Source organism: Gymnogyps californianus, chromosome 1 (genome assembly GCF_018139145.2).
Source record: "Gymnogyps californianus isolate 813 chromosome 1, ASM1813914v2, whole genome shotgun sequence".
In the NCBI taxonomy this organism is placed as follows: Eukaryota; Metazoa; Chordata; class Aves; order Accipitriformes; family Cathartidae; genus Gymnogyps; species Gymnogyps californianus.
This window is the reverse complement of record NC_059471.1, coordinates 9,418,768-9,433,430: the sequence shown is the minus strand read 5'-3', so window position 1 is coordinate 9,433,430 and position 14,663 is coordinate 9,418,768. Positions and strand designations below refer to the sequence as shown.

General features: G+C 42.2%; 1 protein-coding gene across 1 annotated transcript in view; it reads right to left on the bottom strand.

Annotated features, from left to right (window-relative positions):
* The window catches only part of TYR (tyrosinase), a 49,717-nt gene that overhangs the window by 13,703 nt on the left and 21,351 nt on the right, over positions 1-14,663 (bottom strand). The gene's annotated exons all lie outside the window — the stretch shown is intronic.

The window sequence follows — 14,663 nt, the reverse complement described above, 5'->3', positions numbered from 1 at the left end:
ACAGAGACTTTTTTACCATTGCAATCCCAGCTAGACTGGCATCATTTGGGAGATGTTGGCAGTGCTGAAGAGAGCAGATGGGATGTGAGCGTGGTGGGGAAGACAAGGAGGGATAAAGGAAAGAAGAGAAGAGCTAATCAAAAGTCATCAGGAATTTTATTCAGGGAATGGAAATGAGGAGAACCCAATCTGGGATCTAGCAGGAATAAACCATAAATCCTCCAGGGTGACAACTTGTACCTAGAAGGGTCATGGGCAATCAGGACTTAAGAAATAGAAATTTAAAATATGGAAATGAACTAACTGAAACGGACATCAGTCTCCTGATAGCTGTAATGCCTTTTGTATTTCTTCAGCAGCAAGCGAAAGTGACTTGGAAGAGGTAGCTTTTATTTAAAGGCCTTGGACAGATTAAAAAATAATTCTATCTAGATTAGAGCAAAGATGGTTTCTGTGTGGAAGACATCTTCCTTCGCTTGAAGAAATCAAAGTGTCCAAATTTCATGTCCCAAGTAAGAGGCGAAGGAACCAAAAGGGATAGGAGAATAATTTGAATTTTGAAAGATGCCCTGTCTCACATTTAGAGCTCAAAGAGGCTCAGACTCTCTATATTGCACTTCCAAAGTAGAAATTATTTTGTAGTGGGTGTATTATTAAAGTAAATATTGAAGGGTTTAGAATTACTAGATTATGATGATCAACAGTCTATGCAAAGATTATTTTTGTGGTTAGAAACTGTATTTTAATACTGTAGAATGGGGTCAATTTAGACAAATTTAGGCTAAAATAAGGCTCAGTGTTTGTATTGAGGCATTGGAAAAACTGATCTAGGGACATGATAAGTTCACTATCACTTAAACTCTGATTCAGTCACAAGCTACATACGTGATGCAGACATAGCTAAGAGAGGTTATCTGGTCAGAAGGATTCCCAAAAAGTCATAAAGGCAAAGAATATTCTTCCTGCATATTAGAGAAATTTTAGAAAGTGTTAGAGGCCCCATTTTACTTTAGAGAAAATAGGCACAGAGTAAGAATGACTTGCCTAAGTTCACACTAGACATGCTGCGGTGGAGTGGGACCCCAACTGTGGGGCACTTTGTGCCTACCGGATTATGATAGCTCTTGGAGTCAGATTATACCATTGCAAAGCATGAAGTCTCAATTTTATTTAAGTTTTTTGCTGTATATCTGTATACAGGTCTCTCTAACTGTTAATGAGCTTAATACTTGTGTGTAGTAGCACTGATAGGTCTAAAGAGCTGGTATGTGGTAAAAAGTAATAAAGACTCCCACCTGGTATGTTGATGTTTTGGTAGTTTAAATTTTCATTCAAGGGAAATGTACTTTGCTTTTGCAAAGAGTTTTAGTGTGGTAAGGTGCTTTTACAGAGAAAATTAAAGTCATCTATAAAAGACATGGATATATCACTTCCATTTAATTGCTTATAAATAGACCTGAATATTTTCCTTGTTCTGTTCCATACATACCAGATTATACAAAGAAGTGAAATGAAATGAGCCTTACTGGAAAATTAATTTGAAAAAAAAAAAAAGACTTGATTTAAAGATTCGGGGAAACATAAGATTGATTTGAGGATGATTAAAAAACGGCCACCAATATATATTTCTGAATTCATATTATTCTATGAATAATATATGCAATGGGATTATAGCTAATGAAAGGATGAGTCAAGAAATAAATGGGTTTATGTTGCCAGTGGGAAATATCAAGCAGAGTAGAAGAGTACTGCTGTATATAGGCTGGATAACTTCATACTGTTCCAGATAGTGTTGTGTGCTCTGAAAAAAGATGCTGCTCACAGGAAAGAAATCTTAAAACCTAGAAAAAGTAGAGTAAAACAATGAGAGCAGGCATTTTCTTTATCATTTTGAAAAGCATCTCTCCGAAGAGCTGTTTCCCAACAGCGTGCCTCCAACAGTCATGAGCAGAGCTACACTTGACTGATTGCAGTGTAGGAGGAGAAATCAGACCTTAAATATCTGTTATTAAAGATTTCCTTGTGTTGAACTACTGCAGAGACACTGACACGTAGTGTAAACCCAACTGGCCCTTCAGGAAGATTTTCTAGAAGTTTAATCCGGTGTGTTTTACCTTGCAATTAAGGACAGCTGGAGAGAGGGAAAGGGGGAAGAGGGCTTGGTACCTCTATATGAATTCCTCTGCCATGCAACCAGGAACATGTGTGACACTGCAGGTGTCCCGAGTGGGAGGACTACAGTCCCCTTATGGTGAAGGTTCATGGTCACTCTAGGTCTGTACCACTACAGAGGACACAGTCCTGCTTTCCTCCTGCCTCCTACCTTCTTGTCCTCACTTTCCTTGTAAGCATTTGCACAACTATGCCATAACCAGGATTAAGGAGTTGATTTGGTGTAAAACCAAGCATCTCATTTATTTTTATTTGTTCTAGGATAGCTGAGGTGAGATAAACTCACGGACCTGATTCATCATGCTTTGGCATGATGGCCAGTATCAGCACCAGGGAGGAACACAGATGAGCACCTCTGGGCAGCACTAATTGGTGAGCAGGGCTGTTTCTTCTTCTTAACCTATGTGCCATGTTAAGCCAACTTAAAGCAACAGTGAAACTGTGCCCTTTGTTTCTCAGTAGCCTGATAAATCCATGCCACAGCTAAGCCTGCACACGGACAGTACTAACGGTTCAGCTGCTAGACGGCAACTTTTTAAGCCACTAATAACTTTATCGCATTCAAATCTGAAGCCATGTCACTAGTTGTGCCAGATTTAATACAGAGACTTTCATTCCTCATCTACGGTTGTGAGACTGAGGCTAGATCAGGCTGACTATGGCAGAAAGGAGGTAGAACATCGTTGCTTAGAGCGCATTTATACAAGTTATTTCAGTATCATGAGATCTGACATTCTGTAGAAGAAATCTGGCAAGCAACATGTATTTGCATTTGGAAAGAAAGTGAAAAGGAAACAAATTGAGGAAAGCTGAAATGCCAGTCCAAGGACTGTGATTACACATTAGTCATCACTTTAAAAGTTGGCACTAGTCAGCTGGTATTACAAAGTCACCTCAGGTAATTCCCATCCCAAGCATTTGGGAGAAACATCAATGCTTCAGTCCTGGAAGAGCTGCTGATGCTGAGACTGTAAAGTCAAGGCACTGTACTGTTTGCCAATGTATGCGGTTATATTGCAGTGTCCTTTTTTTTCTTTTTGTTTTAAGTTGGCTAATGACACTACAGGGACGCTCAGGCAGGTTGTAAACAAATTACACCAGTCATAACGCGAGTGTCTGATTAAAAATTAAGATGCTGCCCTCAATTATTGTGAGAAACCCATCCAAGGCCTCTGAGGCTATGTCTCCCCCGCTGTTGAATCACTGCTGAGGACTGCCCTGGGTTACAACGCTCTCTCTGTGTCTAGTCCCAGCTGCTGGGGAACATCCAGGCTTCCACCATCAATTCCAAGCTGCAGCATGGGGCAAGCATCCTTGGGCACAACGCCTCTTCCACAAACCCTTGCAGTACCATTGTCAAGTTACTTCTGTGCCAGTCCCTGGACCAGCTACCAGAGAGACCTGTTTGTGCATGTGTGCATGTGTGTGTCTGCCTGTGGGTGAGGCAACTGGGAGATCAGGGGATCCAGGGGCAGGCAGTTAATGGGTAGACTGGGTGTCTAAGGCCAGTTACTGGGAATCCAGACTGTATTTATATATCTATATATATGTATTTTCCCATAACAGGCTTTCATCCTGGTCAGCCAAAGAGGGCAAGAGGATGAGGTTGTTGCTGTTGGAATTTGTGTGAGTGCTGTATTTCTTGTGTTGATCTGTGTAGCTGGTCAAGCACACATGCACATATGCATATGCATATATATAACTATTGTGTGTATGTGTGCCTATTGGGAATACGTGCTCAGCCTCACTACTGGTTGGACCCAAGAACATGGAGCTGTGGTAGCCATACCACCTTTGGGCTTCTAGATTTGTCAACCCCTAACACTTTAAACACAGACTTACACAAAACAGACAAAAAAGGATATTTTAGCCCAGTGGAGCTCTTCCCTCATCTAATGTTGTGCTTCTGTTTTTTTTTCTTGGAGCATATATTCCCATGTAGATTGATTATATGTCTCTGAAATATGATTATTCATTTTCAGGAAAGGTCTGGCCTACTTTATTATTTCCCTTTACTCCACCTTCTGAACCAAAAGGTTGTTTGTTTTTGTGGACCACAGTAGAATAGACCACCTGCCCACTGAGGGGCAATGTGCAGGTGACATGAAGCCCCTTACTTATCCAGCCAGATTGGTATTGGCTGCAGGCTGCCTCCTAAAGGACCATTCTCTGGATGAGGCATAATAATGTGCACTGTGCTGACACCTTCCCACCCGTTACAAAGTACCACCAGAGCTGGGGAGCCATGTGGCGCCTGAGGATCTTGGCACTGCTCTGCTTCACCATCCCACTACAAGCATCTGTACTTCCTTCCATCTCCTTTGTTCTCATGTATGGCACTGCACAAACTGGGTGCTTGGAAAATGTCAGATAAAGGAAACAAGAGGGAGGGAGACAGTAAAGGTATAGTCCCACACAACCAGTCCATCTAAGAGACAACCAATGCCACTTTCTTTGCCCATGTCCCACTTTGTTGAACGCTTCAAGGTTACTGCAGCTGCTGGGGTTATGCGATATTTTTAATATTCCTTCTACCAATGTGATTTAGAGTGGTTTTTCCCCTTATCTTTAAAATGCCCTCAACACTTCTGTAGGGTTAAGGGAAGAGAAGGGTCTTCAGCCTTTCCAGCTGAAACTGTTCCTCTTTATGTCAAACAATTTGAGTATCCATAGCCATTTGGAGAAGATGCAATTGAATCTCTCATTGCTGCTTAGCATGCTCATTTAGGTGCAGAGGGCTATATAGCTTCCAGTCATTGCTCCAATAAACATGTAGTGCTCCAAGTGTTTCTCTTCTAGAATAAAAAAGGCAGCAGCTCCTCAAGCCTCTATTGTGAGAAAAAGCTACTTAGGCACCCGAGTCCTGCAGAGGATTCAGATAAACTAATCCTGAGCAGAGATCCCTGCTGGTGGTGTAGGACCAAATGCCGCTCCTCTCTTGGAGAATGCTGCTGAAGTCCTGCATTTCTATTCCCCGTTTGCTGTGCCGATTTCCTTGAGTCACATTGTGAAATGCCTAACTCTTCCCAGGAAACCCATATAGCTACTTGGGGCTTCAACACCATTGCATATACGTCTGGGGCACGGCTCCTGTACCACAAAGCCGAACATGCTGGGCAGCCCTGTAACCCACTTTCCCAGTTAATGAACCTCACAGAAATATTCTTGTTTTCTGCCTTCTCAGAAAATTGGGTAGGATGAGCCAACAATTGCTGAGCCCAGCTTATGTTCGATTGGTTGCTGATGGATTACAAGATAAAAAGTTTTATTTCTACTGGAGAAGGAGATAATGGATAAGCTGAGCATGACACATAGCTCACAACACTAAAGGCAGGAGCTGAGTGTTGGAAATAGTGTAGGAATCTGTGCAGAGGAGTGTCAGTATTCTCTGGTGTAGGACTAGATAGTGCCTCATCGTAACCCAGTTATTGACAAAGCAAGCTAACTCCTGCGGAAGCTTATTCTGCCCCTCTGCAGGAAAGAAAGGATGAGTTTAGGTGAGGTTTAGCTGGGCGGAGATTCAGTCAGATATCTCATCTAAACTCTATCACTTTTCTTAGTCAAGCTAGCCTCTGTTTTACACCAATGGAAGTCAGCAATGACTCTTCCTAGGTGCAGGAAAGAAATTCTTGTTCCTTAAAATAGCTGCCACCATATGTGTTGTTTCACCCTTTGCCGTCAAACCAAGGCAACGTTTGGCGAGAAATATTTGCTTCTCATTCAGATTTAGGTCTCCAATGCTGTCCAACGCTGCAAAACCCAAGATATAGATGAGACATGATGGTGTGTCCTGTGTGCTTTGTAAATAAGGAAATAAAAAAGCTACCATGGAAAAAAAAAGTTAACATGGAAAAAACAAGGTTGCATGGAAAAAAAAAAGGTTAACATTTGCTGGAGTGTATATCCTGTGTTAACTTTCTCAGGTTCATCTTTGCCATGGTTTGCAGCTAACAGAAAAACATCACTTGAAGTAAGAGATAGTACAAATGCCAGCTGCTCCAAAGTTCAATAACTAGTTTGCCCTGAAGAGAAAGATAATAAGCAGATTAAAATGGACTGCTGTGGAGGTAGCTGGACTGACTCTATGTAACCCACTCCTGTGCTCTGTAATTCAATTCTTTTGAGACTGAGAGATTGTCATTATTGAGGTTCACAAGGGCATGTAATACATAAATCACATCTATGGTAGCAAAGTGATAATTTCTTTTGATGAATAGAAGGTAGCTACACGTGGGTGAGAAAAGTACCATGTTTTCCTGTGATTTTTTACAATTTGAACAATTACATCAGCTATTATTGCAGAAGTGCTGCAGGAAGGAAATTCAACGCTATGCTAGCTGTCTGCATCAGAGCTTGTCTTGATTGCTGTGTCACAGAGAGAGCTTTCTCCTCCTCCAGTGTTAAGAGAATAGGTGAAGACTAACCATGTGGCTCTTGCCAAGTTTGAGGGCAAAATAACCTTTCCTTTTAAAAACCACTAATCACTTGCATAATATGTAGTGTACAAAGTGATCCATTCTGTAACTGCGTTGGCTCAACTAAAATCTTGCAGTAAGAGTGATATGAAACATGCACTTTAAATGGGGCTATTTGAACTGAACCTCCTATACTATTGATTTTTAAGAGCAAAATGGGTCATTACAAACACCTAGCCTGAATAATGACATGGCAGGTGAGATATTGCCAACTACTGTATTTCACATATAATCCAGAAGATGTCTGTTTAACCTTTCTCTTGCTGTTCCCCTAAAGCAAGGTGGATCAGCAGCGCTATAGGTTTTATGTATGCTTAATCAATAAAAAGAACATTTATCTTCAGGACCTGTTCCTTGTCCTTATTTCTCTCTGTCTCTGAATCTGTATGGTCTATCTGTGCATTGCCAGAGGACTTATTTAAGAGTGTGGGTTACTTTAGACGCAGATGCAACGTCAAGTGTACTATATAAACTCAGCCTCTGTCTGTCCAATGACCAAAGCAGGGAGGTCTTCTGGAGAAGGGTTGCTCTAAACCTGTACTCCTTTGCTTTTGCTTCTGGCCACCACTCTAGCTGTGGTACAGGTTAGATGGACCTGTGATGTGACCCTCCAAGGCTGCTCCTGCATCCCTTTGGGTGCTTCGCAATTGCAGTAGCAGGAACTGCTCAGGGTTACTGAAATAGATGTTGGAGTCCAGCTCCAGTATCTTGGTGTATGATTTGCCTTTCAGCCCCAGACACAGGGATATCAAAGGAGAGATACTGGGGAGCTGTGTTTCTCAGCAACACCCCAACCTTCCCACTTACACTCTGTTTTCCATAGATATATTTATGTGGTATTTTGCAGTAGATGTGAACTCACTCTACCCACATACTGAGCCCACTTTGAGTGAGTCAGCTCCATCAAACAAGCTGAGTAGCTCTGGTTAACATGCTACTAAGCCTGAGAGGTTAAGAGGGGAAGGTTAGCAGCTCCGGTTCAGTGCCAACCAAGGGCTTGTGGTAACAGAGGGAGCGTGTGTCCTCCTGCACATGTGTAGACATCCCCAAGGGGAAACAAAGTTAAGACAAATCCTTCCCTGCTTTCATTTCTAAAATTTTCCGTGCTCAAGTTTCCCACCCCTTCAGTACCGATCTGCTCTGTATCTCATACTTGTTGTAGGAGTTTGTGTGTGCCAATGAAGCTTGTGACCAAAGTCATTCCTGGTCCACCCTCATATGAAACGCTCTGCTGGAGAGCAGTTTTCTTCCTCTGATGCCCCTCCTGGTAAAACAGAGCTGGTTTCTGTGACATGGTGGCTTCCAGCACAGCAGCTGCTGGTAATGAGGTGATTTTGTTAAACATCAGAGAAGAGTGAGAGCTGAGCTACCGTGCTGCCGTGCCGCAGAGCCTGCTGGTGGGACGTAGCTGTGGGTGCTGATCAGGGATCTCTTCCCAGTAGGAGCCATGTAATACACATGAGGCAGGGAGAAGAGGCAACTGCCACCCAGGATGCATTGCAAAAATGTAATTAATTCCCCCAAGAGTTTTGGAGGCGGGGAGATAACTTCCCCAGGCTCAGTCTTATTACATACACAAGAAATGGGTCATACCCCTCAAGTGTTACGTGTTGTGGGTGTTTGTATTATAGTAATTTCTGAACTTGAGTTTAAACAAACCATCTGTACTAGGTATTGTGCACAGATAAAAAGAAGTATTTTGAGTGGACTTATCCAATCAAAAGACAAAAAGGTGCCTCAGCGGGGATGTTTGCATCTGAGCTGGTTGCTGGTCAGTAACTCTTGGACTATAGTCTTACTGACTATAAGTGCGGCTCAAAAGGAGATGTCTGCATTGTAGCTCAAGAAGAATACAGCTTAGCCAATGCTGAAGGAGTGTTTCCTTAGAGGGAGAAACCAGCAGCTCCACCAGCGGTGGCTCTGATGCAGACCTACATGTTAACAGGTAGTTAAGGTGTGAGCAGGTCATCAGCTCCAATGCTGACGCCCTCACTCACTCAGATGCCAGGGGACAAGGGAGCTCTCTGGGACAGGAGGGCCAAGGTAATCTTCTACACAGTGCTCCTCACTATTCATAGCCCTACAGATATAATGGTTTATGGGGGCTTCTTTGGATATTATGCTACTACTCCACAATGATCACATTTAAGTGCTTCTCCAGCTGTCCTTGGCTTCCTGCTGCCTTCCCTGTCTGTTTCTGAAGTGGTTTTTTTTTCCCTCTTTATCCATCTTGCATGCATTCAGCGTATGCATACAGTCCCACTGAAACCATAGAGCCCCCACCGACACCGTCCCACCACTCCCATCTCTGCCACACCATGAACACCGTTCTTTCTTTTTGTGTGCAGTAGTACTTTATAATCCAGATGTTTAATTCCAAAAGGCAACCTAAAGGCTATGGACGTGTATCCCGAGTAAGAAATGACTGTAACACCCACCAGCTTCCACAGGATTTCACTCAACTGCCAGATATCAAAAGATACATTAGCAAAATGCAAAAACTTTTAGGAGGTAAAGTAGTATTTGGGAGCATTAGGGACTGTCCTGCTACACACCATCATCTCAGCTCTGTTCTGGAAATGGTGCGAAACATCCCTAGGTCAGGAGCAAATCCCAGGGGCTTCACTCATAAAAGCTGTACTTGCTTACCCCTGGGCATAGGAGTAGCTCAGTGATGTCCGTGGTTTCACTGAGTGGAAGGACTTTAACAGTGTTTCACCTTCATGCCAGGGACAATTATGGAGATGACTTCACCTCATCCACTGCCTTTATGCAGGCATTTGGGAGGATACAGTGCTGGGCACAGACTGTAAGATCCTGAGCTGACATGATGCAGAAGCACTGTGGGTTTACTGTTACTGTGGGAGGAGGTGTATTGCTAATGGCAGCCTCTTGACCTGCCTTTCTCTAACAGATTTCATGTGGCTCCAAGCCATAGTTCATTCAGCTCCAGAAAAATATGGCTTTGAGGCTATGTCATCATTTTTTGCAAACATACCTCAGAAAACAATAAGAGTCTTGCTGTGCCCATATCAAGGAAGAAAATTAATCATAGGCTTAGTGCTTATGCAGTGATTTCTCCATTTTTATACTGCTTTATTATTAGCTGATATGTCATTGTATTACAATGACATCTCAGCTGTGCTTAAGTCACTTGTTTCGGTGTCTCTAAGTTTCCATATACCAAATGGGGAAGATAATTCCTTGGCTTCATGCTTTGTCTGTGTTGTCTCCCACTGGAGACAGTTCAAGGTAAGGAATGACTCTTATTTCACGTATTAAACAAGTCTGGAAACCTAGTGTTGCCTTACAAGAATTTCTAATGATTCTTTTTGAATGCTTTCACTCCAAATGTTCCAAATTCTTGAAGCAAATAGTTTTTAACTGCTAAAAAAAGTTCTTGTTTCCTGTCAACATTTCAAAACAAGAGAACAACTTGGATGTTCTCGTGCCATTTTTTGGTTTAAAAAACCTGAGATGACATTTAAGAGAAAATGAAAATCTTCTGTTTCAAAAACAGAGTAAAAATAAGAAGCTTTTATTTTGACATCTCCTGGGAGTGAAAATCAAATTTCCTCTCTTAAAGTACTTTCCAACAAAATAACTTTTGACATAATGTTAACTTTTCTTTTTTTTGGAGTGGAAGAAGGGACTGGCATGAAGGTGAGTATATTGAGTCCACAGGGACTGAAAGTGTCCATAAAGTTGGCTTAGGGAATGGGGCGTTGCTGGCATGCAAATCAGGACATGTAGATTTTGGGTTCTAATATGTTTTTGAACAGATTGCTCCATACTTGCTTTTCAGTTTAACACTTTACTGATAAGCAGTGTGATAAGGAACATTTTATTGTTAGATCCTCAGATAAGCCAGAGTCTGGCATTTCCTAAAGCTTCCAGCTTCAGCCTGCCAGTGAAGCAGAAGGGGTTATTTTAGCATCCTGCAGAGGAGTCTATGGCAGCTGATGTTGCTGAACAGCACGGAGACATTTGCCTTGATTAGGCAGAACTTGTGGCATTTTCATTGGGCTCTGAAGCTGATGCGTAGGAGAGTTTCTTCTGCACCCGCTTGGAAGAGTGCATGTATGTAAGTGGCTGTAAATGAGAGAGTCTCCATTCCTGATGTGACCTTATGCTTGACTCGGATTACTTTTAGCAGAGTGCATGTACACACACACAAATGCACATGCACACACCCCCACCCCTGAAGATTTTGTCTCTGTGATGCAGGAATTTAGTCCTGTGTGATAGCAAGCAGAAGAGTAACTGAAGCAACAAGATCAGCTTAGGGATGTCCAGCTGTTTCTTGTCATTGCCATTTCATATGATTGTAAATGAAGCAATTGCTATCTCCTGTTGCCCACATTGCTTTGATACCTGAGAGCCATAGTCAGAAGTTAAGAATATGCCGGGCACTGCACAGACCAGTGCAATTAGGCGGTGCCTTAATGACAGAGCTTATGATATACACATAGGACAAGGGACATCAGATAGATACAAACAGATGGGAGGAGAACTGGGCAACCATGCAGCGGGACTGCAACGGTCCACCCACTAAGTGAAGGTTTCAGCTTACTAATGTCTGAGCTTTTCTGCAAGTGTCATGTCGAAGGGAAGAACAGTGGCTGAATCTGTGCGTGTGTAGGGTGAACAATGCCTAACCAGGAGGAGTATGGAGGGACTGGTCTGAATGCCTAACAGAAGTATGATAGAGATTGATACAATGAACTTATTGGAGGGGTGAGTGAGTTCCTTAACAATGAAAAAGGAGTAATTTGGGGACGGGCAGTGAAGGGCCTTGAAAATAGAGACCAGCAGTTCATCTGATGTGACAGAGCATAAAGAAATGTTAGAAAGCTATGAATAGAGAGGAACACCTGGGCAGAGAACTGGGTTAATGCAATGACAGTTGCAGCAGTATTCTGAGCTGTGCGGTTACTCGTGAAAACTGGAGAAAAAAGTCCTGTAGTGATGGCATCACTAGAACTGACAATCTGGGTCTAGCTGTGCAAATAGTCTAACAGTACTAGACTTTAGAGATGCAAGAGACTGAAATCCTACATCCTATTGTGTGTCTCTAGAAAATCAGTTCTAAATTGCTTGTTCTAAAATCAGGGCCTTTGAAAGTCATCCATATTATTTTAATAAACCCCGTCCATTACTGCAGCACTTAGCAATGAGTTGAGAACTGGGGCCCTATTACATTAGCTGCTGTACAGGTATAAAGTAGTATGGAGATCTTTAACGGCAACTTATTTTCCCCGTTGCTATTTAGTTTTTCTTGCAGTTCACAAGTGGAATTGTTGGGGTGGGATGTGGAAGTCAAGAAGAGGAAAGGTACAGGACAAATGAGAAGAAAGATGGAAGAAACATTCAAAGGAGAGAAGTGCAGGGAGAACAGATGAAGATACTATGTGGCTATAGGGATGGAGGGTCTGAAAGAGTCGGCACAGAGGAAAGAGTTCCTTTTCAGAGCACAGAAAACACCCTAGTGAGCTCAAGTGGGACTGTAGGCCCTTGCTTTCACTGCTTGTGCAGCTGCTCCTTCCAGCTTGAGTGGGTTGACTCCTCCCTTGTTATTCCCTTGTGCTGACTGTGGAGCATATCTGAATAGCAGAGATTTGCAATTGAGAGAAATGCTTCAGAGAGCTAAAAAAGCTCTCATTTTTGCTGAATATATATTTTGTTGCATCTTTTTTCTTTTTTTTTTAAGCCATTCAATTAACAATTAATAACTTTCAGGGTGGTCACCTGCTTTTACCAAGCACTGGGGTTTGATCCCTAGGTCCTCTAGCTAGCAAATAAGAAGGCAAGGAGCCTGTTTTATCATTGCTAAGAAAGCTGTTGCCTGGGTACCGTCATACTTCTGCACTGCTGAAAGGGAATGACCTAAAAAAAAAGGGAAGCGTTTGTAAGTAAATGCTTTGCTTTTCACCTGGGAGACCTCAAATACACCTCTGCTCCACCCATCCTTCCCTCATTTTGTGCATCAGGCCTGGGTAGGAAAGGCTGAGGGGGAGCAGATGGGAGGCTGACTGTTGCTCAGTTTGGAAAGCAGCTCCTAACATTTGGCTCACACCTGTCAGCAGACTCCGTATACACTTGTTTATCCTCCTCTGTACCATATGTTTCTATGTAAAATCAGTTCCAATGATCTATTGCCTTACTTCTATCACTCCTATTATGGTCGTAACTGAGCATTTCACAGTCGTTAATGCATTTACCCTGACAGCGTCCCTGTTGCGTAGGCATCTAATATCACCCACTTTACAGATGGGTTAGCTGAAGCTCAGATCAACAGCCCCTCAAAAGTCTTGTTGAAATCAATGGGAAGGAAACACATCTCCAGGAGATAAGAGTTTAGGAGAACAAACTACACGCTCAGTTTCACCCAAGGAATTTGCAGTGGAGTGAGGAATCCCTCTTTTGGGTCCTATATGGATGCTCAAAGTGCCTGACCATTCTTGATTTCTTCACACAGTGCTGTTCCCTGCCTTTGCAAGACTCAGCAGACCTGTGGTTGCTGGTGTCCAGTCTTTTTACACCCTTTGCCAGTAAACCCCCATCTCATAACTCTCCATGTCCTCACCAAGGCCTGGAAGAGATGCTGTCCTTGGCAGAAGATTTAGTTAAAAAGTTAGTTAAAAGCCCATTCGCCTAATGTAGTGATAGCAATCAGCTCCAAAGTGTTCTGCCCAAATGAGAAAAGTTGATAAGGACCAAAAAAAGTGCTTCTGCTGCTGTGGAGACTGTTTCTCTTGTTTCCTCTATTCTTTATATTCTTGCTTGCCTCTCAGAAAAGAACTTATTCGCAGCCCTTCAGATTTAAAGTCTATGTAGGAGAGGAACAGGGTTTTTTAAAATGTACTGTACGTACCTATCAGTCACCTACTTATTAATTATAACTAAAAGCATGATTAATCTGTCATGGATAAGGCTGCTAAGTAACCCTAATCATGCTAATGCATTTCTGTCACTTATACAAAAGGCAGCATTATTACCAGTTTTTACATCCGTGTATACTAAAACCCGTATACACAGCAGCTGCAGAGCACTGGTAACGTTCTTTCTGCCACAGATGGGATGAGGTTGCATCATGGATATCTGTATTGCCCCCACAGTGCCTGTGCAGTGATTTATTTCCTCAACACTAGTAGGATTTAATGATGTTATCTTTTGCAAATAATTTTGCCTTCTAAAATGGATAACAACTACAGTTATGAAAAGTATTTCCAGGGACTTATAATGACTATGACTGAAATTCCTCTGTGGGAGGGGTCAGCATGAAGACCAAGGTGCTACTTAAGCCCTGCAATGAGTGGGAGCTAAGAGATGCGTAGGTCTTATACAAGTGTGAAAGTCTAAGGAAAACAATTCTTTTGATATTGCAAAGCATAATGCTTTCTTTTCTGTGTTCGTTTTCTCTGATTATTCAATTGATCCATTTTTTAATAGCTTAGATGTTGGAAAGTTAATTTCCAGGTGCCAAACTTGAAATTTGTAACCACACCTGAAACCCTTGTGCATCCATCCTGTCAAGCAGTCAATGGGTGGATATGCTAAATCACAGCTAAGCTACACTGTTTAACTTTTAAAATATTCTGAAGAAAAGCTTTTCACAGAAAAGAGTTTCAAAACTGACACCTCCAGAAGGCTAATTATACCCTACGGTATTAGGAGCAGAAGACAGGTGGGTCACCCTTTGAAGGAACCATTCCACTGATGCCTGGGTGACCTGCTTAGAGTTGATGCCTTATTTCTGGATGGGTAAAGTATGAAGAATACAACCATTAGGCTCATTAAATATATAAACTAAGAAGAAAAAAAAACTACTTCAAATTTGTCTTTTTACACGTACTGGCTTTTTGGTTAAATAAGATAAAGTTCTATGTAAGAGTTTTGGTGTGAACTGCCGGAAACTAAAGAATTTCACTGCAAGATGATGTCTGCAAAATGTGATCTGCATCCCTCCTGTGCTGCATGCCTCAGTGACCCAAATAAAGAAACCATTTTGGTTTT